Source organism: Peromyscus maniculatus, chromosome 1, assembly GCF_049852395.1.
Source record: "Peromyscus maniculatus bairdii isolate BWxNUB_F1_BW_parent chromosome 1, HU_Pman_BW_mat_3.1, whole genome shotgun sequence".
Classification (NCBI taxonomy): Eukaryota; Metazoa; Chordata; class Mammalia; order Rodentia; family Cricetidae; genus Peromyscus; species Peromyscus maniculatus.
The window spans coordinates 69,870,019-69,893,880 of NC_134852.1; the positions used below are offsets into that span (position 1 = coordinate 69,870,019).

The 23,862-nt window shown below is 54.7% G+C and overlaps 2 long non-coding RNA genes and 11 other non-coding genes across 14 annotated transcripts in view; all 13 read right to left on the minus strand.

The window, feature by feature from the left end:
* LOC143267110 (uncharacterized) overlaps positions 1 to 270 on the minus strand; it is a 41,932-nt gene extending 41,662 nt beyond the window's left edge. For both annotated transcript variants that reach the window (XR_013042036.1, XR_013042035.1), the window contains exon 1: positions 131 to 270. This is a non-coding gene — a long non-coding RNA (uncharacterized LOC143267110). The remainder of the gene's footprint in view (positions 1 to 130) is intronic.
* A 1,599-nt stretch (positions 271 to 1,869) lies between these two features.
* On the minus strand, positions 1,870 to 1,963 carry LOC143271471 (small nucleolar RNA SNORD116). The gene has a single exon (XR_013048692.1). It is a non-coding gene; the product is annotated as a small nucleolar RNA SNORD116 (small nucleolar RNA).
* Positions 1,964 to 3,959: 1,996 nt separating this feature from the next.
* On the minus strand, positions 3,960 to 4,053 carry LOC143271472 (small nucleolar RNA SNORD116). The gene has a single exon (XR_013048693.1). It is a non-coding gene; the product is annotated as a small nucleolar RNA SNORD116 (small nucleolar RNA).
* Positions 4,054 to 4,317: 264 nt separating this feature from the next.
* The window catches only part of LOC143272046 (uncharacterized), a 129,703-nt gene continuing 110,158 nt past the window's right edge, over positions 4,318 to 23,862 (minus strand). The window contains exon 3 of the long non-coding RNA XR_013049430.1: positions 4,318 to 4,455. This is a non-coding gene — a long non-coding RNA (uncharacterized LOC143272046). The remainder of the gene's footprint in view (positions 4,456 to 23,862) is intronic.
* On the minus strand, positions 6,049 to 6,142 carry LOC143271473 (small nucleolar RNA SNORD116). The gene has a single exon (XR_013048694.1). It is a non-coding gene; the product is annotated as a small nucleolar RNA SNORD116 (small nucleolar RNA).
* LOC143271572 (small nucleolar RNA SNORD116) lies at positions 8,139 to 8,231 on the minus strand. Its single transcript, XR_013048793.1, has one exon. It is a non-coding gene; the product is annotated as a small nucleolar RNA SNORD116 (small nucleolar RNA).
* LOC143271474 (small nucleolar RNA SNORD116) lies at positions 10,226 to 10,319 on the minus strand. Its single transcript, XR_013048695.1, has one exon. It is a non-coding gene; the product is annotated as a small nucleolar RNA SNORD116 (small nucleolar RNA).
* Positions 12,316 to 12,409, minus strand: LOC143271549 (small nucleolar RNA SNORD116). The gene has a single exon (XR_013048770.1). It is a non-coding gene; the product is annotated as a small nucleolar RNA SNORD116 (small nucleolar RNA).
* LOC143271475 (small nucleolar RNA SNORD116) lies at positions 14,404 to 14,497 on the minus strand. Its single transcript, XR_013048696.1, has one exon. It is a non-coding gene; the product is annotated as a small nucleolar RNA SNORD116 (small nucleolar RNA).
* LOC143271476 (small nucleolar RNA SNORD116) lies at positions 16,493 to 16,586 on the minus strand. Its single transcript, XR_013048697.1, has one exon. It is a non-coding gene; the product is annotated as a small nucleolar RNA SNORD116 (small nucleolar RNA).
* LOC143271477 (small nucleolar RNA SNORD116) lies at positions 18,582 to 18,675 on the minus strand. The gene has a single exon (XR_013048698.1). It is a non-coding gene; the product is annotated as a small nucleolar RNA SNORD116 (small nucleolar RNA).
* LOC143271478 (small nucleolar RNA SNORD116) lies at positions 20,670 to 20,763 on the minus strand. The gene has a single exon (XR_013048699.1). It is a non-coding gene; the product is annotated as a small nucleolar RNA SNORD116 (small nucleolar RNA).
* LOC143271550 (small nucleolar RNA SNORD116) lies at positions 22,759 to 22,852 on the minus strand. Its single transcript, XR_013048771.1, has one exon. It is a non-coding gene; the product is annotated as a small nucleolar RNA SNORD116 (small nucleolar RNA).

Consider the following 23,862-nt stretch of genomic DNA (forward strand, 5'->3'; position numbering starts at 1 on the left):
TGGGAAGCAACTTGAGGACCTAAGTCTGCTCCAGGTGCAGACAGGCCCGGGAAGCAGGGATGGTAAGTCCTCGCAGCACCACCAAGACCCCAGGATCCTGAGCACCTGGGACAAGGCATGGGAGGCTTACCTTGGTCCTCAGGCCTTCTCCTGCAGGTCACCAACACCAAGCAACTTCACTCGAGGCTCACTGTTTCAGGTGCCATGAGTCCTGGGCAAAGGAAGCTGGGCCACTCTCTCCGCACTATGGCCATGCAGGCCACGCAATGCCACACTGTGAAGACATCAAAGCACATGCCAACATTACAGTGGGAAGCGGGCAACTGGCTCTGGGATGGATGGGTGGGCCTGGCTCTTCTCAATGGGCAGATCAGGTCACATCTGCCCTCTCACCACTCCTGCTCTGCCCTCACCCTCCAGCAAGCCAGGCCACATCTGTGCCAGGTTTCCACCAGGGTCTCAGAGCTTGTCCTTGCCCTGGGTCCCTCCTTCCCTCCGTGCCCTTTCAGATCACCTTGGACCCTCTCTGCAATCAAACCACCAGTGTCGGCCTGACCTACACATCATGGAGCTGCAATGCAGGCAAGCAGACTCTTCCCGAAAAAAGAAAAAAAAAAAAACCAGGGCCAACTCTTAGCACCTCAATCCTCTAACACTGTGCACTGGGGTCATTAAACAGGGCAAGCTCTACTTGCTGTCTCAAGTTCAAGCTGCTGAGGACGCAGCTCTGGCCATGCTCACTAGCCAACCCAAGCCTCCCGACTCCCATCAAATCATCTCTGACAACCAGGTCGGCAACGCTAACCCCGAAATCTGCATCTTTCTCCTGCTAGAAATGCTGAGATCCCGAGGTCAAACCGCCTAAAGTCTCCTCTGAGGACTTCACCACAGGCAGTGGCAGGCACTCTGGCTCAACCAGATCTCCTTTCTCACTCTCTTTCTGCCTCCTTCTGTCTCTTTTTTTGTCTCTTTCTCTTTCTCCTGATTTCTCTCTCTGTCTCTGCCCCTGACTCTGAATTGATGCCACCCTCTGTCAGTCTGTCTTCATGGGACAGACCGTGTTCAAGAGCGCTGCCATTTTTGAATGCAAGCGAGAACACTGCATCAACACACCGTAACTTATGTGGGACGCCAAAGGCTAGCCAGAGAGCCTGGCACCTCCCAAGACAAGTTGCAACACACAAGGTCTCCAGTGACCAGAAATGCATGCACCCTTGCAAGCCAATTCGCTTTGGCACCCTCCACTGCCCATGAGCAGAGCTCTCAAGGCAGTCTTGATCTACAGCCTGGGACCCAGAGTGCAATTCCTACAAGGAAGGGATCCCTAGCCGGCCTCCAAACAGGCCTTCCTGGAAGAATCACACCCTGCTGAAGACCACTCCGCAAAATAGGTGTCTTTCCTAGCTTTGAGATAGGCTTGAGCCAAGACGGGTGCTCCACTATCATGGGTGGAAGAAAAGCACTCTCACACCTGTCTCCTCCACCAGGAGGCCAGCAGTCTGACCTTAGCGCTCCCCGGTCAAGCTAGTCCACCAAAGGTCTCCAGTGTGCAGATTTCTACACAGGTCAGCACGCCTGTTTCAGGTGGGTGTCCCAAGCTAGCATATTTCTAGAGTGCCTTCAAGAGAGCCCAAGGTCCAGGGTCCCATGTCTAGCTGTCAGTCTGGCTTGGGAGAGTGGGGATGGCTGCTTGCTTGCCAGCACGCCCCAAATATTCTCTTTTCCCCATGCCCCTGATGGCTAGCAGAGTGGGGGAAAGATCAAGCCCATGGCAAGAGAGTCTGGCTACTGCTGGAGGGGGGCAGGAGCAGCGGAGTGGTTCTCAGGCCTGTGTCTGACTCCCAGAGGACTTGGGTGAGCCAAGGTGCCGGACCTCAGTTTCGATGAGAGCGGCGGTACTGAGTTTTCACTCATTTTGTTCAGCTTTTCCAAGGAATGTTTGACTGGAAATCATCATCGATCCAAGCACGCTGGAGTGCCCCGGTACAGGGATTTTCAGGGCACTCAGGACAGGGTGGGTGTTGGGGAGTGCGAGAAATACCAAGACATGCCCCGTCTTTGTGCAGGTGGCAACGGGTCTCTGCATGGAAATGGGAAGCAACTTGAGGACCTAAGTCTGCTCCAGGTGCAGACAGGCCCGGGAAGCAGGGATGGTAAGTCCTCGCAGCACCACCAAGACCCCAGGATCCTGAGCACCTGGGACAAGGCATGGGAGGCTTACCTTGGGCCTCAGGCCTTCTCCTGCAGGTCACCAACACCAAGCAACTTCACTCGAGGCTCACTGTTTCAGGTGCCATGAGTCCTGGGCAAAGGAAGCTGGGCCACTCTCTCCGCACTATGGCCTTGCAGGCCACGCAATGCCACACTGTGAAGACATCAAAGCACATGCCAACATTACAGTGGGAAGCGGGCAACTGGCTCTGGGATGGATGGGTGGGCCTGGCTCGTCTCAATGGGCAGATCAGATCACATCTGCCCTCTCACCACTCCTGCTCTGCCCTCACCCTCCAGCATGCCAGGCCACATCGGTGCCAGGTTTCCACCAGGGTCTCAGAGCTTGTCCTTGCCCTGGGTCCCTCCTTCCCTCAGTGCCCTTTCAGATCACCTTGGACCCTCTCTGCAATCAAACCACCAGTGTCGGCCTGACCTACACATCATGGAGCTGCAATGCAGGCAAGCAGACTCTTCCCGAAAAAAGAAAAAAAAAAAACCAGGGCCAACTCTTAGCACCTCAATCATCTAACACTGTGCACTGGGGTCATTAAACAGGGCAAGCTCTACTTGCTGTCTCAAGTTCAAGCTGCTGAGGACGCAGCTCTGGCCATGCTCACTAGCCAACCCAAGCCTCCCGACTCCCATCAAATCATCTCTGACAACCAGGTGGGCAACGCTATCCCCGAAATCTGCATCTTTCTCCTGCTAGAAATGCTGAGATCCCGAGGTCAAACCGCCTAAAGTCTCCTCTGAGGACTTCACCACAGGCAATGGCAGGCACTCTGGCTCAACCAGATATCCTTTCTCACTCTCTTTCTGCCTCCTTCTGTCTCTTTTTTTGTCTCTTTCTCTTTCTCCTGATTTCTCTCTCTGTCTCTGACCCTGTCTCTGGATTGATGCCACCCTCTGTCAGTCTGTCTTCATGGGACAGACCGTGTTCAAGAGCGCTGCCATTTTTGAATGCAAGCGAGAACACTGCATCAACACACCGTAACTTATGTGGGACGCCAAAGGCTAGCCAGAGAGCCTGGCACCTCCCAAGACAAGTTGCAACACACAAGGTCTCCAGTGACCAGAAATGCATGCACCCTTGCAAGCCAAGTCTCTTGGGCACCCTCCACTGCCCATGAGCAGAGCTCTCAAGGCAGTCTTGATCTACAGCCTGGGACCCAGAGTGCAATTCCTACAAGGAAGGGATCCCTAGCCGGCCTCCAAACAGGCCTTCCTGGAAGAATCACACCCTGCTGAAGACCACTCCGCAAAATAGGTGTCTTTCCTAGCTTTGAGATAGGCTTGAGCCAAGACGGGTGCTCCACTACCATGGGTGGAAGAAAAGCACTCTCACACCTGTCTCCTCCACCAGGAGGCCAGCAGTCTGACCTTAGCGCTCCCCGGTCAAGCTAGTCCACCAAAGGTCTCCAGTGTGCAGATTTCTACACAGGTCAGCACGCCTGTATCAGGTGGGTGTCCCAAGCTAGCATATTTCTAGAGTGCCTACAAGAGAGCCCAAGGTCCAGGGTCCCATGTCTAGCTGTCAGTCTGGCTTGGGAGAGTGGGGATGGCTGCTTGCTTGCCAGCACGCCCCAAATATTCTCTTTTCCCCATGCCCCTGATGGCTAGCAGAGTGGGGGAAAGATCAAGCCCATGGCAAGAGAGTCTGGCTACTGCTGGAGGGGGGCAGGAGCAGCGGAGTGGTTCTCAGGCCTGTGTCTGACTCCCAGAGGACTTGGGTGAGCCAAGGTGCCGGACCTCAGTTTCGATGAGAGCGGCGGTACTGAGTTTTCACTCATTTTGTTCAGCTTTTCCAAGGAATGTTTGACTGGAAATCATCATCGATCCAAGCACGCTGGAGTGCCCCGGTACAGGGATTTTCAGGGCACTCAGGACAGGGTGGGTGTTGGGGAGTGCGAGAAATACCAAGACATGCCCCGTCTTTGTGCAGGTGGCAACGGGTCTCTGCATGGAAATGGGAAGCAACTTGAGGACCTAAGTCTGCTCCAGGTGCAGACAGGCCCGGGAAGCAGGGATGGTAAGTCCTCGCAGCACCACCAAGACCCCAGGATCCTGAGCAACTGGGACAAGGCATGGGAGGCTTACCTTGGGCCTCAGGACTTCTCCTGCAGGTCACCAACACCAAGCAACTTCACTCGAGGCTCACTGTTTCAGGTGCCATGAGTCCTGGGCAAAGGAAGCTGGGCCACTCTCTCCTCACTATGGCCTTGCAGGCCACGCAATGCCACACTGTGAAGACATCAAAGCACATGCCAACATTACAGTGGGAAGCGGGCAACTGGCTCTGGGATGGATGGGTGGGCCTGGCTCGTCTCAATGGGCAGATCAGATCACATCTGCCCTCTCACCACTCCTGCTCTGCCCTCACCCTCGAGCATGCCAGGCCACATCGGTGCCAGGTTTCCACCAGGGTCTCAGAGCTTGTCCTTGCCCTGGGTCCCTCCTTCCCTCCGTGCCCTTTCAGATCACCTTGGACCCTCTCTGCAATCAAACCACCAGTGTCGGCCTGACCTACACATCATGGAGCTGCAATGCAGGCAAGCAGACTCTTCCCGAAAAAAGAAAAAAAAAACCCAGGGCCAACTCTTAGCACCTCAATCCTCTAACACTGTGCACTGGGGTCATTAAACAGGGCAAGCTCTACTTGCAGTCTCAAGTTCAAGCTGCTGAGGACGCAGCTCTGGCCATGCTCACTAGCCAACCCAAGCCTCCCGACTCCCATCAAATCATCTCTGACAACCAGGTCGGCAACGCTAACCCCGAAATCTGCATCTTTCTCCTGCTAGAAATGCTGAGATCCCGACGTCAAACCGCCTAAAGTCTCCTCTGAGGACTTCACCACAGGCAGTGGCAGGCACTCTGGCTCAACCAGATCTCCTTTCTCACTCTCTTTCTGCCTCCTTCTGTCTCTTTTTTTGTCTCTTTCTCTTTCTCCTGATTTCTCTCTCTGTCTCTGACCATGTCTCTGAATTGATGCCACCCTCTGTCAGTCTGTCTTCATGGGACAGACCGTGTTCAAGAGCGCTGCCATTTTTGACTGCAAGGGAGAACACTGCATCAACACACCGTAACTTATGTGGGACGCCAAAGGCTAGCCAGAGAGCCTGGCACCTCCCAAGACAAGTTGCAACACACAAGGTCTCCAGTGACCAGAAATGCATGCACCCTTGCAAGCCAAGTCTCTTGGGCACCCTCCACTGCCCATGAGCAGAGCTCTCAAGGCAGTCTTGATCTACAGCCTGGGACCCAGAGTGCAATTCCTACAAGGAAGGGATCCCTAGCCGGCCTCCAAACAGGCCTTCCTGGAAGAATCACACCCTGCTGAAGACCACTCCGCAAAATAGGTGTCTTTCCTAGCTTTGAGATAGGCTTGAGCCAAGACGGGTGCTCCACTACCATGGGTGGAAGAAAAGCACTCTCACACCTGTCTCCTCCACCAGGAGGCCAGCAGTCTGACCTTAGTGCTCCCCGGTCAAGCTAGTCCACCAAAGGTCTCCAGTGTGCAGATTTCTACACAGGTCAGCACGCCTGTTTCAGGTGGGTGTCCCAAGCTAGCATATTTCTAGAGTGCCTACAAGAGAGCCTAAGGTCCAGGGTCCCATGTCTAGCTGTCAGTCTGGCTTGGGAGAGTGGGGATGGCTGCTTGCTTGCCAGCACGCCCCAAATATTCTCTTTTCCCCATGCCCCTGATGGCTAGCAGAGTGGGGGAAAGATCAAGCCCATGGCAAGAGAGTCTGGCTACTGCTGGAGGGGGGCAGGAGCAGCGGAGTGGTTCTCAGGCCTGTGTCTGACTCCCAGAGGACTTGGGTGAGCCAAGGTGCCGGACCTCAGTTTCGATGAGAGCGGCGGTACTGAGTTTTCACTCATTTTGTTCAGCTTTTCCAAGGAATGTTTGACTGGAAATCATCATCGATCCAAGCACGCTGGAGTGCCCCGGTACAGGGATTTTCAGGGCACTCAGGACAGGGTGGGTGTTGGGGAGTGCGAGAAATACCAAGACATGCCCCGTCTTTGTGCAGGTGGCAACGGGTCTCTGCATGGAAATGGGAAGCAACTTGAGGACCTAAGTCTGCTCCAGGTGCAGACAGGCCCGGGAAGCAGGGATGGTAAGTCCTCGCAGCACCACCAAGACCCCAGGATCCTGAGCACCTGGGACAAGGCATGGGAGGCTTACCTTGGGCCTCAGGCCTTCTCCTGCAGGTCACCAACACCAAGCAACTTCACTCGAGGCTCACTGTTTCAGGTGCCATGAGTCCTGGGCAAAGGAAGCTGGGCCACTCTCTCCGCACTATGGCCTTGCAGGCCACGCAATGCCACACTGTGAAGACATCAAAGCACATGCCAACATTACAGTGGGAAGCGGGCAACTGGCTCTGGGATGGATGGGTGGGCCTGGCTCGTCTCAATGGGCAGATCAGATCACATCTGCCCTCTCACCACTCCTGCTCTGCCCTCACCCTCCAGCATGCCAGGCCACATCGGTGCCAGGTTTCCACCAGGGTCTCAGAGCTTGTCCTTGCCCTGGGTCCCTCCTTCCCTCAGTGCCCTTTCAGATCACCTTGGACCCTCTCTGCAATCAAACCACCAGTGTCGGCCTGACCTACACATCATGGAGCTGCAATGCAGGCAAGCAGACTCTTCCCGAAAAAAGAAAAAAAAAAAACCAGGGCCAACTCTTAGCACCTCAATCCTCTAACACTGTGCACTGGGGTCATTAAACAGGGCAAGCTCTACTTGCTGTCTCAAGTTCAAGCTGCTGAGGACGCAGCTCTGGCCATGCTCACTAGCCAACCCAACCCTCCCGACTCCCATCAAATCATCTCTGACAACCAGGTCGGCAACGCTAACCCCGAAATCTGCATCTTTCTCCTGCTAGAAATGCTGAGATCCCGAGGTCAAACCGCCTAAAGTCTCCTCTGAGGACTTCACCACAGGCAATGGCAGGCACTCTGGCTCAACCAGATCTCCTTTCTCACTCTCTTTCTGCCTCCTTCTGTCTCTTTTTTTGTCTCTTTCTCTTTCTCCTGATTTCTCTCTCTGTCTCTGACCCTGTCTCTGGATTGATGCCACCCTCTGTCAGTCTGTCTTCATGGGACAGACCGTGTTCAAGAGCGCTGCCATTTTTGAATGCAAGCGAGAACACTGCATCAACACACCGTAACTTATGTGGGACGCCAAAGGCTAGCCAGAGAGCCTGGCACCTCCCAAGACAAGTTGCAACACACAAGGTCTCCAGTGACCAGAAATGCATGCACCCTTGCAAGCCAAGTCTCTTGGGCACCCTCCACTGCCTATGAGCAGAGCTCTCAAGGCAGTCTTGATCTACAGCCTGGGACCCAGAGTGCAATTCCTACAAGGAAGGGATCCCTAGCCGGCCTCCAAACAGGCCTTCCTGGAAGAATCACACCCTGCTGAAGACCACTCCGCAAAATAGGTGTCTTTCCTAGCTTTGAGATAGGCTTGAGCCAAGACGGGTGCTCCACTACCATGGGTGGAAGAAAAGCACTCTCACACCTGTCTCCTCCACCAGGAGGCCAGCAGTCTGACCTTAGCGCTCCCCGGTCAAGCTAGTCCACCAAAGGTCTCCAGTGTGCAGATTTCTACACAGGTCAGCACGCCTGTTTCAGGTGGGTGTCCCAAGCTAGCATATTTCTAGAGTGCCTACAAGAGAGCCCAAGGTCCAGGGTCCCATGTCTAGCTGTCAGTCTGGCTTGGGAGAGTGGGGATGGCTGCTTGCTTGCCAGCACGCCCCAAATATTCTCTTTTCCCCATGCCCCTGATGGCTAGCAGAGTGGGGGAAAGATCAAGCCCATGGCAAGAGAGTCTGGCTACTGCTGGAGGGGGGCAGGAGCAGCGGAGTGGTTCTCAGGCCTGTGTCTGACTCCCAGAGGACTTGGGTGAGCCAAGGTGCCGGACTCAGTTTCGATGAGAGTGGCGGTACTGAGTTTTCACTCATTTTGTTCAGCTTTTCCAAGGAATGTTTGACTGGAAATCATCATCGATCCAAGCACGCTGGAGTGCCCTGGTACAGGGATTTTCAGGGCACTCAGGACAGGGTGGGTGTTGGGGAGTGCGAGAAATACCAAGACATGCCCCGTCTTTGTGCAGGTGGCAACGGGTCTCTGCATGGAAATGGGAAGCAACTTGAGGACCTAAGTCTGCTCCAGGTGCAGACAGGCCCGGGAAGCAGGGATGGTAAGTCCTCGCAGCACCACCAAGACCCCAGGATCCTGAGCACCTGGGACAAGGCATGGGAGGCTTACCTTGGGCCTCAGGCCTTCTCCTGCAGGTCACCAACACCAAGCAACTTCACTCGAGGCTCACTGTTTCAGGTGCCATGAGTCCTGGGCAAAGGAAGCTGGGCCACTCTCTCCGCACTATGGCCTTGCAGGCCACGCAATGCCACACTGTGAAGACATCAAAGCACATGCCAACATTACAGTGGGAAGCGGGCAACTGGCTCTGGGATGGATGGGTGGGCCTGGCTCGTCTCAATGGGCAGATCAGATCACATCTGCCCTCTCACCACTCCTGCTCTGCCCTCACCCTCCAGCATGCCAGGCCACATCGGTGCCAGGTTTCCACCAGGGTCTCAGAGCTTGTCCTTGCCCTGGGTCCCTCCTTCCCTCAGTGCCCTTTCAGATCACCTTGGACCCTCTCTGCAATCAAACCACCAGTGTCGGCCTGACCTACACATCATGGAGCTGCAATGCAGGCAAGCAGACTCTTCCCGAAAAAAGAAAAAAAAAACCAGGGCCAACTCTTAGCACCTCAATCATCTAACACTGTGCACTGGGGTCATTAAACAGGGCAAGCTCTACTTGCTGTCTCAAGTTCAAGCTGCTGAGGACGCAGCTCTGGCCATGCTCACTAGCCAACCCAAGCCTCCCGACTCCCATCAAATCATCTCTGACAACCAGGTGGGCAACGCTATCCCCGAAATCTGCATCTTTCTCCTGCTAGAAATGCTGAGATCCCGAGGTCAAACCGCCTAAAGTCTCCTCTGAGGACTTCACCACAGGCAATGGCAGGCACTCTGGCTCAACCAGATCTCCTTTCTCACTCTCTTTCTGCCTCCTTCTGTCTCTTTTTTTGTCTCTTTCTCTTTCTCCTGATTTCTCTCTCTGTCTCTGACCCTGTCTCTGGATTGATGCCACCCTCTGTCAGTCTGTCTTCATGGGACAGACCGTGTTCAAGAGCGCTGCCATTTTTGAATGCAAGCGAGAACACTGCATCAACACACCGTAACTTATGTGGGACGCCAAAGGCTAGCCAGAGAGCCTGGCACCTCCCAAGACAAGTTGCAACACACAAGGTCTCCAGTGACCAGAAATGCATGCACCCTTGCAAGCCAATTCGCTTTGGCACCCTCCACTGCCCATGAGCAGAGCTCTCAAGGCAGTCTTGATCTACAGCCTGGGACCCAGAGTGCAATTCCTACAAGGAAGGGATCCCTAGCCGGCCTCCAAACAAGCCTTCCTGGAAGAATCACACCCTGCTGAAGACCACTCCGCAAAATAGGTGTCTTTCCTAGCTTTGAGATAGGCTTGAGCCAAGACGGGTGCTCCACTACCATGGGTGGAAGAAAAGCACTCTCACACCTGTCTCCTCCACCAGGAGGCCAGCAGTCTGACCTTAGCGCTCCCCGGTCAAGCTAGTCCACCAAAGGTCTCCAGTGTGCAGATTTCTACACAGGTCAGCACGCCTGTTTCAGGTGGGTGTCCCAAGCTAGCATATTTCTAGAGTGCCTACAAGAGAGCCTAAGGTCCAGGGTCCCATGTCTAGCTGTTAGTCTGGCTTGGGAGAGTGGGGATGGCTGCTTGCTTGCCAGCACGCCCCAAATATTCTCTTTTCCCCATGCCCCTGATGGCTAGCAGAGTGGGGGAAAGATCAAGCCCATGGCAAGAGAGTCTGGCTACTGCTGGAGGGGGGCAGGAGCAGCGGAGTGGTTCTCAGGCCTGTGTCTGACTCCCAGAGGACTTGGGTGAGCCAAGGTGCCGGACCTCAGTTTCGATGAGAGCGGCGGTACTGAGTTTTCACTCATTTTGTTCAGCTTTTCCAAGGAATGTTTGACTGGAAATCATCATCGATCCAAGCACGCTGGAGTGCCCTGGTACAGGGATTTTCGGGACACTCAGGACAGGGTGGGTGTTGGGGAGTGCGAGAAATACCAAGACATGCCCCGTCTTTGTGCAGGTGGCAACGGGTCTCTGCATGGAAATGGGAAGCAACTTGAGGACCTAAGTCTGCTCCAGGTGCAGACAGGCCCGGGAAGCAGGGATGGTAAGTCCTCGCAGCACCACCAAGACCCCAGGATCCTGAGCACCTGGGACAAGGCATGGGAGGCTTACCTTGGGCCTCAGGCCTTCTCCTGCAGGTCACCAACACCAAGCAACTTCACTTGAGGCTCACTGTTTCAGGTGCCATGAGTCCTGGGCAAAGGAAGCTGGGCCACTCTCTCCGCACTATGGCCTTGCAGGCCACGCAATGCCACACTGTGAAGACATCAAAGCACATGCCAACATTACAGTGGGAAGCGGGCAACTGGCTCTGGGATGGATGGGTGGGCCTGGCTCGTCTCAATGGGCAGATCAGATCACATCTGCCCTCTCACCACTCCTGCTCTGCCCTCACCCTCCAGCATGCCAGGCCACATCGGTGCCAGGTTTCCACCAGGGTCTCAGAGCTTGTCCTTGCCCTGGGTTCCTCCTTCCCTCAGTGCCCTTTCAGATCACCTTGGACCCTCTCTGCAATCAAACCACCAGTGTCGGCCTGACCTACACATCATGGAGCTGCAATGCAGGCAAGCAGACTCTTCCCGAAAAAAGAAAAAAAAAAAACCAGGGCCAACTCTTAGCACCTCAATCCTCTAACACTGTGCACTGGGGTCATTAAACAGGGCAAGCTCTACTTGCAGTCTCAAGTTCAAGCTGCTGAGGACGCAGCTCTGGCCATGCTCACTAGCCAACCCAACCCTCCCGAATCCCATCAAATCATCTCTGACAACCAGGTCAGCAACGCTAACCCCGAAATCTGCATCTTTCTCCTGCTAGAAATGCTGAGATCCCGAGGTCAAACCGCCTAAAGTCTCCTCTGAGGACTTCACCACAGGCAATGGCAGGCACTCTGGCTCAACCAGATCTCCTTTCTCACTCTCTTTCTGCCTCCTTCTGTCTCTTTTTTTGTCTCTTTCTCTTTCTCCTGATTTCTCTCTCTGTCTCTGACCCTGTCTCTGAATTGTTGCCACCCTCTGTCAGTCTGTCTTCATGGGACAGACCGTGTTCAAGAGCGCTGCCATTTTTGACTGCAAGCGAGAACACTGCATCAACACACCGTAACTTATGTGGGACGCCAAGGGCTAGCCAGAGAGCCTGGCACCTCCCAAGACAAGTTGCAACACACAAGGTCTCCAGTGACCAGAAATGCATGCACCCTTGCAAGCCAATTCGCTTTGGCACCCTCCACTGCCCATGAGCAGAGCTCTCAAGGCAGTCTTGATCTACAGCCTGGGACCCAGAGTGCAATTCCTACAAGGAAGAGATCCCTAGCCGGCCTCCAAACAGGCCTTCCTGGAAGAATCAGACCCTGCTGAAGACCACTCCGCAAAATAGGTGTCTTTCCTAGCTTTGAGATAGGCTTGAGCCAAGACGGGTGCTCCACTACCATGGGTGGAAGAAAAGCACTCTCACACCTGTCTCCTCCACCAGGAGGCCAGCAGTCTGACCTTAGTGCTCCCCGGTCAAGCTAGTCCACCAAAGGTCTCCAGTGTGCAGATTTCTACACAGGTCAGCACGCCTGTTTCAGGTGGGTGTCCCAAGCTAGCATATTTCTAGAGTGCCTACAAGAGAGCCCAAGGTCCAGGGTCCCATGTCTAGCTGTCAGTCTGGCTTGGGAGAGTGGGGATGGCTGCTTGCTTGCCAGCACGCCCCAAATATTCTCTTTTCCCCATGCCCCTCATGGCTAGCAGATTGGGGGAAAGTTCAAGTCCATGGCAAGAGAGTCTGGCTACTGCTGGAGGGGGGCAGGAGCAGCGGAGTGGTTCTCAGGCCTGTGTCTGACTCCCAGAGGACTTGGGTGAGCCAAGGTGCCGGACCTCAGTTTCGATGAGAGCGGCGGTACTGAGTTTTCACTCATTTTGTTCAGCTTTTCCAACGAATGTTTGACTGGAAATCATCATCGATCCAAGCACGCTGGAGTGCCCTGGTACAGGGATTTTCAGGGCACTCAGGACAGGGTGGGTGTTGGGGAGTGCGAGAAATACCAAGACATGCCCCGTCTTTGTGCAGGTGGCAACGGGTCTCTGCATGGAAATGGGAAGCAACTTGAGGACCTAAGTCTGCTCCAGGTGCAGACAGGCCCGGGAAGCAGGGATGGTAAGTCCTCGCAGCACCACCAAGACCCCAGGATCCTGAGCACCTGGGACAAGGCATGGGAGGCTTACCTTGGGCCTCAGGCCTTCTCCTGCAGGTCACCAACACCAAGCAACTTCACTCGAGGCTCACTGTTTCAGGTGCCATGAGTCCTGGGCAAAGGAAGCTGGGCCACTCTCTCCGCACTATGGCCTTGCAGGCCACGCAATGCCACACTGTGAAGACATCAAAGCACATGCCAACATTACAGTGGGAAGCAGGCAACTGGCTCTGGGATGGATGGGTGGGCCTGGCTCGTCTCAATGGGCAGATCAGATCACATCTGCCCTCTCACCACTCCTGCTCTGCCCTCACCCTCCAGCATGCCAGGCCACATCGGTGCCAGGTTTCCACCAGGGTCTCAGAGCTTGTCCTTGCCCTGGGTCCCTCCTTCCCTCCGTGCCCTTTCAGATCACCTTGGACCCTCTCTGCAATCAAACCACCAGTGTCGGCCTGACCTACACATCATGGAGCTGCAATGCAGGCAAGCAGACTCTTCCCGAAAAAAGAAAAAAAAAACCAGGGCCAACTCTTAGCACCTCAATCCTCTAACACTGTGCACTGGGGTCATTAAACAGGGCAAGCTCTACTTGCTGTCTCAAGGTCAAGCTGCTGAGGACGCAGCTCTGGCCATGCTCACTAGCCAACCCAAGCCTCCCGACTCCCATCAAATCATCTCTGACAACCAGGTCGGCAACGCTAACCCCGAAATCTGCATCTTTCTCCTGCTAGAAATGCTGAGATCCCGAGGTCAAACCGCCTAAAGTCTCCTCTGAGGACTTCACCACAGGCAATGGCAGGCACTCTGGCTCAACCAGATCTCCTTTCTCACTCTCTTTCTGCCTCCTTCTGTCTCTTTTTTGGTCTCTTTCTCTTTCTCCTGATTTCTCTCTCTGTCTCTGACCCTGTCTCTGGATTGATGCCACCCTCTGTCAGTCTGTCTTCATGGGACAGACCGTGTTCAAGAGCGCTGCCATTTTTGAATGCAAGCGAGAACACTGCATCAACACACCGTAACTTATGTGGGACGCCAAAGGCTAGCCAGAGAGCCTGGCACCTCCCAAGACAAGTTGCAACACACAAGGTCTCCAGTGACCAGAAATGCATGCACCCTTGCAAGCCAAGTCTCTTGGGCACCCTCCACTGCCCATGAGCAGAGCTCTCAAGGCAGTCTTGATCTACAGCCTGGGACCCAGAGTGCAATTCCTACAAGGAAGGGATCCCTAGTCGGCCTCCAAACAGGCCTTCCTGGAAGAATCACACCCTGCTGAAGACCACTCCACAAAATAGGTGTCTTTCCTAGCTTTGAGATAGGCTTGAGCCAAGACGGGTGCTCCACTACCATGGGTGGAAGAAAAGCACTCTCACACCTGTCTCCTCCACCAGGAGGCCAGCAGTCTGACCTTAGCTCTCCCCGGTCAAGCTAGTCCACCAAAGGTCTCCAGTGTGCAGATTTCTACACAGGTCAGCACGCCTGTTTCAGGTGGGTGTCCCAAGCTAGCATATTTCTAGAGTGCCTACAAGAGAGCCCAAGGTCCAGGGTCCCATGTCTAGCTGTCAGTCTGGCTTGGGAGAGTGGGGATGGCTGCTTGCTTGCCAGCACGCCCCAAATATTCTCTTTTCCCCATGCCCCTGATGGCTAGCAGAGTGGGGGAAAGATCAAGCCCATGGCAAGAGAGTCTGGCTACTGCTGGACGGGGGCAGGAGCAGCGGAGTGGTTCTCAGGCCTGTGTCTGACTCCCAGAGGACTTGGGTGAGCCAAGGTGCCGGACCTCAGTTTCGATGAGAGCGGCGGTACTGAGTTTTCACTCATTTTGTTCAGCTTTTCCAAGGAATGTTTGACTGGAAATCATCATCGATCCAAGCACGCTGGAGTGCCCTGGTACAGGGATTTTCAGGGCACTCAGGACAGGGTGGGTGTTGGGGAGTGCGAGAAATACCAAGACATGCCCCGTCTTTGTGCAGGTGGCAACGGGTCTCTGCATGGAAATGGGAAGCAACTTGAGGACCTAAGTCTGCTCCAGGTGCAGACAGGCCCGGGAAGCAGGGATGGTAAGTCCTCGCAGCACCACCAAGACCCCAGGATCCTGAGCACCTGGGACAAGGCATGGGAGGCTTACCTTGGGCCTCAGGCCTTCTCCTGCAGGTCACCAACACCAAGCAACTTCACTCGAGGCTCACTGTTTCAGGTGCCATGAGTCCTGGGCAAAGGAAGCTGGGCCACTCTCTCCGCACTATGGCCTTGCAGGCCACGCAATGCCACACTGTGAAGACATCAAAGCACATGCCAACATTACAGTGGGAAGCGGGCAACTGGCTCTGGGATGGATGGGTGGGCCTGGCTCGTCTCAATGGGCAGATCAGATCACATCTGCCCTCTCACCACTCCTGCTCTGCCCTCACCCTCCAGCATGCCAGGCCACATCGGTGCCAGGTTTCCACCAGGGTCTCAGAGCTTGTCCTTGCCCTGGGTTCCTCCTTCCCTCCGTGCCCTTTCAGATCACCTTGGACCCTCTCTGCAATCAAACCACCAGTGTCGGCCTGACCTACACATCATGGAGCTGCAATGCAGGCAAGCAGACTCTTCCCGAAAAAAGAAAAAAAAAAACCAGGGCCAACTCTTAGCACCTCAATCCTCTAACACTGTGCACTGGGGTCATTAAACAGGGCAAGCTCTACTTGCTGTCTCAAGTTCAAGCTGCTGAGGACGCAGCTCTGGCCATGCTCACTAGCCAACCCAAGCCTCCCGGCTCCCATCAAATCATCTCTGACAACCAGGTCGGCAACGCTAACCTCGAAATCTGCATCTTTCTCCTGCTAGAAATGCTGAGATCCCAAGGTCAAACCGCCTAAAGTCTCCTCTGAGGACTTCACCACAGGCAATGGCAGGCACTCTGGCTCAACCAGATCTCCTTTCTCACTCTCTTTCTGCCTCCTTCTGTCTCTTTTTTTGTCTCTTTCTCTTTCTCCTGATTTCTCTCTCTGTCTCTGACCCTGTCTCTGGATTGATGCCACCCTCTGTCAGTCTGTCTTCATGGGACAGACCGTGTTCAAGAGCGCTGCCATTTTTGAATGCAAGCGAGAACACTGCATCAACACACCGTAACTTATGTGGGACGCCAAAGGCTAGCCAGAGAGCCTGGCACCTCCCAAGACAAGTTGCAACACACAAGGTCTCCAGTGACCAGAAATGCATGCACCCTTGCAAGCCAAGTCTCTTGGGCACCCTCCACTGCCCATGAGCAGAGCTCTCAAGGCAGTCTTGATCTACAGCCTGGGACCCAGAGTGCAATTCCTACAAGGAAGGGATCCCTAGCCGGCCTCCAAACAGGCCTTCCTGGAAGAATCACACCCTGCTGAAGACCACTCCGCAAAATAGGTGTCTTTCCTAGCTTTGAGATAGGCTTGAGCCAAGACGGGTGCTCCACTACCATGGGTGGAAGAAAAGCACTCTCACACCTGTCTCCTCCACCAGGAGGCCAGCAGTCTGACCTTAGCGCTCCCCGGTCAAGCTAGTCCACCAAAGGTCTCCAGTGTGCAGATTTCTACACAGGTCAGCACGCCTGTTTCAGGTGGGTGTCCCAAGCTAGCATATTTCTAGAGTGCCTACAAGAGAGCCCAAGGTCCAGGGTCCCATGTCTAGCTGTCAGTCTGGCTTGGGAGAGTGGGGATGGCTGCTTGCTTGCCAGCACGCCCCAAATATTCTCTTTTCCCCATGCCCCTGATGGCTAGCAGAGTGGGGGAAAGATCAAGACCATGGCAAGAGAGTCTGGCTACTGCTGGAGGGGGGCAGGAGCAGCGGAGTGGTTCTCAGGCCTGTGTCTGACTCCCAGAGGACTTGGGTGAGCCAAGGTGCCGGACCTCAGTTTCGATGAGAGCGGCGGTACTGAGTTTTCACTCATTTTGTTCAGCTTTTCCAAGGAATGTTTGACTGGAAATCATCATCGATCCAAGCACGCTGGAGTGCCCTGGTACAGGGATTTTCAGGGCACTCAGGACAGGGTGGGTGTTGGGGAGTGCGAGAAATACCAAGACATGCCCCGTCTTTGTGCAGGTGGCAACGGGTCTCTGCATGGAAATGGGAAGCAACTTGAGGACCTAAGTCTGCTCCAGGTGCAGACAGGCCCGGGAAGCAGGGATGGTAAGTCCTCGCAGCACCACCAAGACCCCAGGATCCTGAGCACCTGGGACAAGGCATGGGAGGCTTACCTTGGGCCTCAGGCCTTCTCCTGCAGGTCACCAACACCAAGCAACTTCACTCGAGGCTCACTGTTTCAGGTGCCATGAGTCCTGGGCAAAGGAAGCTGGGCCACTCTCTCCGCACTATGGCCTTGCAGGCCACGCAATGCCACACTGTGAAGACATCAAAGCACATGCCAACATTACAGTGGGAAGCGGGCAACTGGCTCTGGGATGGATGGGTGGGCCTGGCTCGTCTCAATGGGCAGATCAGATCACATCTGCCCTCTCACCACTCCTGCTCTGCCCTCACCCTCCAGCATGCCAGGCCACATCGGTGCCAGGTTTCCACCAGGGTCTCAGAGCTTGTCCTTGCCCTGGGTTCCTCCTTCCCTCCGTGCCCTTTCAGATCACCTTGGACCCTCTCTGCAATCAAACCACCAGTGTCGGCCTGACCTACACATCATGGAGCTGCAATGCAGGCAAGCAGACTCTTCCCGAAAAAAGAAAAAAAAAAACCAGGGCCAACTCTTAGCACCTCAATCCTCTAACACTGTGCACTGGGGTCATTAAACAGGGCAAGCTCTACTTGCTGTCTCAAGTTCAAGCTGCTGAGGACGCAGCTCTGACCATGCTCACTAGCCAACCCAAGCCTCCCGACTCCCATCAAATCATCTCTGACAACCAGGTCGGCAACGCTAACCTCGAAATCTGCATCTTTCTCCTGCTAGAAATGCTGAGATCCCAAGGTCAAACCGCCTAAAGTCTCCTCTGAGGACTTCACCACAGGCAATGGCAGGCACTCTGGCTCAACCAGATCTCCTTTCTCACTCTCTTTCTGCCTCCTTCTGTCTCTTTTTTTGTCTCTTTCTCTTTCTCCTGATTTCTCTCTCTGTCTCTGACCCTGTCTCTGGATTGATGCCACCCTCTGTCAGTCTGTCTTCATGGGACAGACCGTGTTCAAGAGCGCTGCCATTTTTGAATGCAAGCGAGAACACTGCATCAACACACCGTAACTTATGTGGGACGCCAAAGGCTAGCCAGAGAGCCTGGCACCTCCCAAGACAAGTTGCAACACACAAGGTCTCCAGTGACCAGAAATGCATGCACCCTTGCAAGCCAAGTCTCTTGGGCACCCTCCACTGCCCATGAGCAGAGCTCTCAAGGCAGTCTTGATCTACAGCCTGGGACCCAGAGTGCAATTCCTACAAGGAAGGGATCCCTAGCCGGCCTCCAAACAGGCCTTCCTGGAAGAATCACACCCTGCTGAAGACCACTCCGCAAAATAGGTGTCTTTCCTAGCTTTGAGATAGGCTTGAGCCAAGACGGGTGCTCCACTACCATGGGTGGAAGAAAAGCACTCTCACACCTGTCTCCTCCACCAGGAGGCCAGCAGTCTGACCTTAGCGCTCCCCGGTCAAGCTAGTCCACCAAAGGTCTCCAGTGTGCAGATTTCTACACAGGTCAGCACGCCTGTTTCAGGTGGGTGTCCCAAGCTAGCATATTTCTAGAGTGCCTACAAGAGAGCCCAAGGTCCAGGGTCCCATGTCTAGCTGTCAGTCTGGCTTGGGAGAGTGGGGATGGCTGCTTGCTTGCCAGCACGCCCCAAATATTCTCTTTTCCCCATGCCCCTGATGGCTAGCAGAGTGGGGGAAAGATCAAGCCCATGGCAAGAGAGTCTGGCTACTGCTGGAGGGGGGCAGGAGCAGCGGAGTGGTTCTCAGGCCTGTGTCTGACTCCCAGAGGACTTGGGTGAGCCAAGGTGCCGGACCTCAGTTTCGATGAGAGCGGCGGTACTGAGTTTTCACTCATTTTGTTCAGCTTTTCCAAGGAATGTTTGACTGGAAATCATCATCGATCCAAGCACGCTGGAGTGCCCTGGTACAGGGATTTTCAGGGCACTCAGGACAGGGTGGGTGTTGGGGAGTGCGAGAAATACCAAGACATGCCCCGTCTTTGTGCAGGTGGCAACGGGTCTCTGCATGGAAATGGGAAGCAACTTGAGGACCTAAGTCTGCTCCAGGTGCAGACAGGCCCGGGAAGCAGGGATGGTAAGTCCTCGCAGCACCACCAAGACCCCAGGATCCTGAGCACCTGGGACAAGGCATGGGAGGCTTACCTTGGGCCTCAGGCCTTCTCCTGCAGGTCACCAACACCAAGCAACTTCACTCGAGGCTCACTGTTTCAGGTGCCATGAGTCCTGGGCAAAGGAAGCTGGGCCACTCTCTCCGCACTATGGCCTTGCAGGCCACGCAATGCCACACTGTGAAGACATCAAAGCACATGCCAACATTACAGTGGGAAGCGGGCAACTGGCTCTGGGATGGATGGGTGGGCCTGGCTCGTCTCAATGGGCAGATCAGATCACATCTGCCCTCTCACCACTCCTGCTCTGCCCTCACCCTCCAGCATGCCAGGCCACATCGGTGCCAGGTTTCCACCAGGGTCTCAGAGCTTGTCCTTGCCCTGGGTCCCTCCTTCCCTCCGTGCCCTTTCAGATCACCTTGGACCCTCTCTGCAATCAAACCACCAGTGTCGGCCTGACCTACACATCATGGAGCTGCAATGCAGGCAAGCAGACTCTTCCCGAAAAAAGAAAAAAAAAACCAGGGCCAACTCTTAGCACCTCAATCCTCTAACACTGTACACTGGGGTCATTAAACAGGGCAAGCTCTACTTGCTGTCTCAAGGTCAAGCTGCTGAGGACGCAGCTCTGGCCATGCTCACTAGCCAACCCAACCCTCCCGACTCCCATCAAATCATCTCTGACAACCAGGTCGGCAACGCTAACCCCGAAATCTGCATCTTTCTCCTGCTAGAAATGCTGAGATCCCGAGGTCAAACCGCCTAAAGTCTCCTCTGAGGACTTCACCACAGGCAATGGCAGGCACTCTGGCTCAACCAGATCTCCTTTCTCACTCTCTTTCTGCCTCCTTCTGTCTCTTTTTTGGTCTCTTTCTCTTTCTCCTGATTTCTCTCTCTGTCTCTGACCCTGTCTCTGGATTGATGCCACCCTCTGTCAGTCTGTCTTCATGGGACAGACCGTGTTCAAGAGCGCTGCCATTTTTGAATGCAAGCGAGAACACTGCATCAACACACCGTAACTTATGTGGGACGCCAAAGGCTAGCCAGAGAGCCTGGCACCTCCCAAGACAAGTTGCAACACACAAGGTCTCCAGTGACCAGAAATGCATGCACCCTTGCAAGCCAAGTCTCTTGGGCACCCTCCACTGCCCATGAGCAGAGCTCTCAAGGCAGTCTTGATCTACAGCCTGGGACCCAGAGTGCAATTCCTACAAGGAAGGGATCCCTAGTCGGCCTCCAAACAGGCCTTCCTGGAAGAATCACACCCTGCTGAAGACCACTCCACAAAATAGGTGTCTTTCCTAGCTTTGAGATAGGCTTGAGCCAAGACGGGTGCTCCACTACCATGGGTGGAAGAAAAGCACTCTCACACCTGTCTCCTCCACCAGGAGGCCAGCAGTCTGACCTTAGCGCTCCCCGGTCAAGCTAGTCCACCAAAGGTCTCCAGTGTGCAGATTTCTACACAGGTCAGCACGCCTGTTTCAGGTGGGTGTCCCAAGCTAGCATATTTCTAGAGTGCCTACAAGAGAGCCCAAGGTCCAGGGTCCCATGTCTAGCTGTCAGTCTGGCTTGGGAGAGTGGGGATGGCTGCTTGCTTGCCAGCACGCCCCAAATATTCTCTTTTCCCCATGCCCCTGATGGCTAGCAGAGTGGGGGAAAGATCAAGCCCATGGCAAGAGAGTCTGGCTACTGCTGGAGGGGGGCAGGAGCAGCGGAGTGGTTCTCAGGCCTGTGTCTGACTCCCAGAGGACTTGGGTGAGCCAAGGTGCCGGACCTCAGTTTCGATGAGAGCGGCGGTACTGAGTTTTCACTCATTTTGTTCAGCTTTTCCAAGGAATGTTTGACTGGAAATCATCATCGATCCAAGCACGCTGGAGTGCCCTGGTACAGGGATTTTCAGGGCACTCAGGACAGGGTGGGTGTTGGGGAGTGCGAGAAATACCAAGACATGCCCCGTCTTTGTGCAGGTGGCAACGGGTCTCTGCATGGAAATGGGAAGCAACTTGAGGACCTAAGTCTGCTCCAGGTGCAGACAGGCCCGGGAAGCAGGGATGGTAAGTCCTCGCAGCACCACCAAGACCCCAGGATCCTGAGCACCTGGGACAAGGCATGGGAGGCTTACCTTGGGCCTCAGGCCTTCTCCTGCAGGTCACCAACACCAAGCAACTTCACTCGAGGCTCACTGTTTCAGGTGCCATGAGTCCTGGGCAAAGGAAGCTGGGCCACTCTCTCCGCACTATGGCATTGCAGGCCACGCAATGCCACACTGTGAAGACATCAAAGCACATGCCAACATTACAGTGGGAAGCGGGCAACTGGCTCTGGGATGGATGGGTGGGCCTGGCTTGTCTCAATGGGCAGATCAGATCACATCTGCCCTCTCACCACTCCTGCTCTGCCCTCACCCTCCAGCATGCCAGGCCACATCTGTGCCAGGTTTCCACCAGGGTCTCAGAGCTTGTCCTTGCCCTGGGTCCCTCCTTCCCTCCGTGCCCTTTCAGATCACCTTGGACCCTCTCTGCAATCAAACCACCAGTGTCGGCCTGACCTACACATCATGGAGCTGCAATGCAGGCAAGCAGACTCTTCCCGAAAAAAGAAAAAAAAAAACCAGGGCCAACTCTTAGCACCTCAATCCTCTAACACTGTGCACTGGGGTCATTAAACAGGGCAAGCTCTACTTGCTGTCTCAAGTTCAAGCTGCTGAGGACGCAGCTCTGGCCATGCTCACTAGCCAACCCAAGCCTCCCGACTCCCATCAAATCATCTCTGACAACCAGGTCGGCAACGCTAACCCCGAAATCTGCATCTTTCTCCTGCTAGAAATGCTGAGATCCCGAGGTCAAACCGCCTAAAGTCTCCTCTGAGGACTTCACCACAGGCAGTGGCAGGCACTCTGGCTCAACCAGATCTCCTTTCTCACTCTCTTTCTGCCTCCTTCTGTCTCTTTTTTTGTCTCTTTCTCTTTCTCCTGATTTCTCTCTCTGTCTCTGCCCCTGACTCTGAATTGATGCCACCCTCTGTCAGTCTGTCTTCATGGGACAGACCGTGTTCAAGAGCGCTGCCATTTTTGAATGCAAGCGAGAACACTGCATCAACACACCGTAACTTATGTGGGACGCCAAAGGCTAGCCAGAGAGCCTGGCACCTCCCAAGACAAGTTGCAACACACAAGGTCTCCAGTGACCAGAAATGCATGCACCCTTGCAAGCCAATTCGCTTTGGCACCCTCCACTGCCCATGAGCAGAGCTCTCAAGGCAGTCTTGATCTACAGCCTGGGACCCAGAGTGCAATTCCTACAAGGAAGGGATCCCTAGCCGGCCTCCAAACAGGCCTTCCTGGAAGAATCACACCCTGCTGAAGACCACTCCGCAAAATAGGTGTCTTTCCTAGCTTTGAGATAGGCTTGAGCCAAGACGGGTGCTCCACTACCATGGGTGGAAGAAAAGCACTCTCACACCTGTCTCCTCCACCAGGAGGCCAGCAGTCTGACCTTAGCGCTCCCCGGTCAAGCTAGTCCACCAAAGGTCTCCAGTGTGCAGATTTCTACACAGGTCAGCACGCCTGTTTCAGGTGGGTGTCCCAAGCTAGCATATTTCTAGAGTGCCTACAAGAGAGCCCAAGGTCCAGGGTCCCATGTCTAGCTGTCAGTCTGGCTTGGGAGAGTGGGGATGGCTGCTTGCTTGCCAGCACGCCCCAAATATTCTCTTTTCCCCATGCCCCTGATGGCTAGCAGAGTGGGGGAAAGATCAAGACCATGGCAAGAGAGTCTGGCTACTGCTGGAGGGGGGCAGGAGCAGCGGAGTGGTTCTCAGGCCTGTGTCTGACTCCCAGAGGACTTGGGTGAGCCAAGGTGCCGGACCTCAGTTTCGATGAGAGCGGCGGTACTGAGTTTTCACTCATTTTGTTCAGCTTTTCCAACGAATGTTTGACTGGAAATCATCATCGATCCAAGCACGCTGGAGTGCCCTGGTACAGGGATTTTCAGGGCACTCAGGACAGGGTGGGTGTTGGGGAGTGCGAGAAATACCAAGACATGCCCCGTCTTTGTGCAGGTGGCAACGGGTCTCTGCATGGAAATGGGAAGCAACTTGAGGACCTAAGTCTGCTCCAGGTGCAGACAGGCCCGGGAAGCAGGGATGGTAAGTCCTCGCAGCACCACCAAGACCCCAGGATCCTGAGCACCTGGGACAAGGCATGGGAGGCTTACCTTGGGCCTCAGGCCTTCTCCTGCAGGTCACCAACACCAAGCAACTTCACTCGAGGCTCACTGTTTCAGGTGCCATGAGTCCTGGGCAAAGGAAGCTGGGCCACTCTCTCCGCACTATGGCCTTGCAGGCCACGCAATGCCACACTGTGAAGACATCAAAGCACATGCCAACATTACAGTGGGAAGCGGGCAACTGGCTCTGGGATGGATGGGTGGGCCTGGCTTGTCTCAATGGGCAGATCAGATCACATCTGCCCTCTCACCACTCCTGCTCTGCCCTCACCCTCCAGCATGCCAGGCCACATCGGTGCCAGTTTTCCACCAGGGTCTCAGAGCTTGTCCTTGCCCTGGGTCCCTCCTTCCCTCCGTGCCCTTTCAGATCACCTTGGACCCTCTCTGCAATCAAACCACCAGTGTCGGCCTGACCTACACATCATGGAGCTGCAATGCAGGCAAGCAGACTCTTCCCGAAAAAAGAAAAAAAAAACCAGGGCCAACTCTTAGCACCTCAATCCTCTAACACTGTGCACTGGGGTCATTAAACAGGGCAAGCTCTACTTGCAGTCTCAAGTTCAAGCTGCTGAGGACGCAGCTCTGGCCATGCTCACTAGCCAACCCAACCCTCCCGACTCCCATCAAATCATCTCTGACAACCAGGTCGGCAACGCTAACCCCGAAATCTGCATCTTTCTCCTGCTAGAAATGCTGAGATCCCGAGGTCAAACCGCCTAAAGTCTCCTCTGAGGACTTCA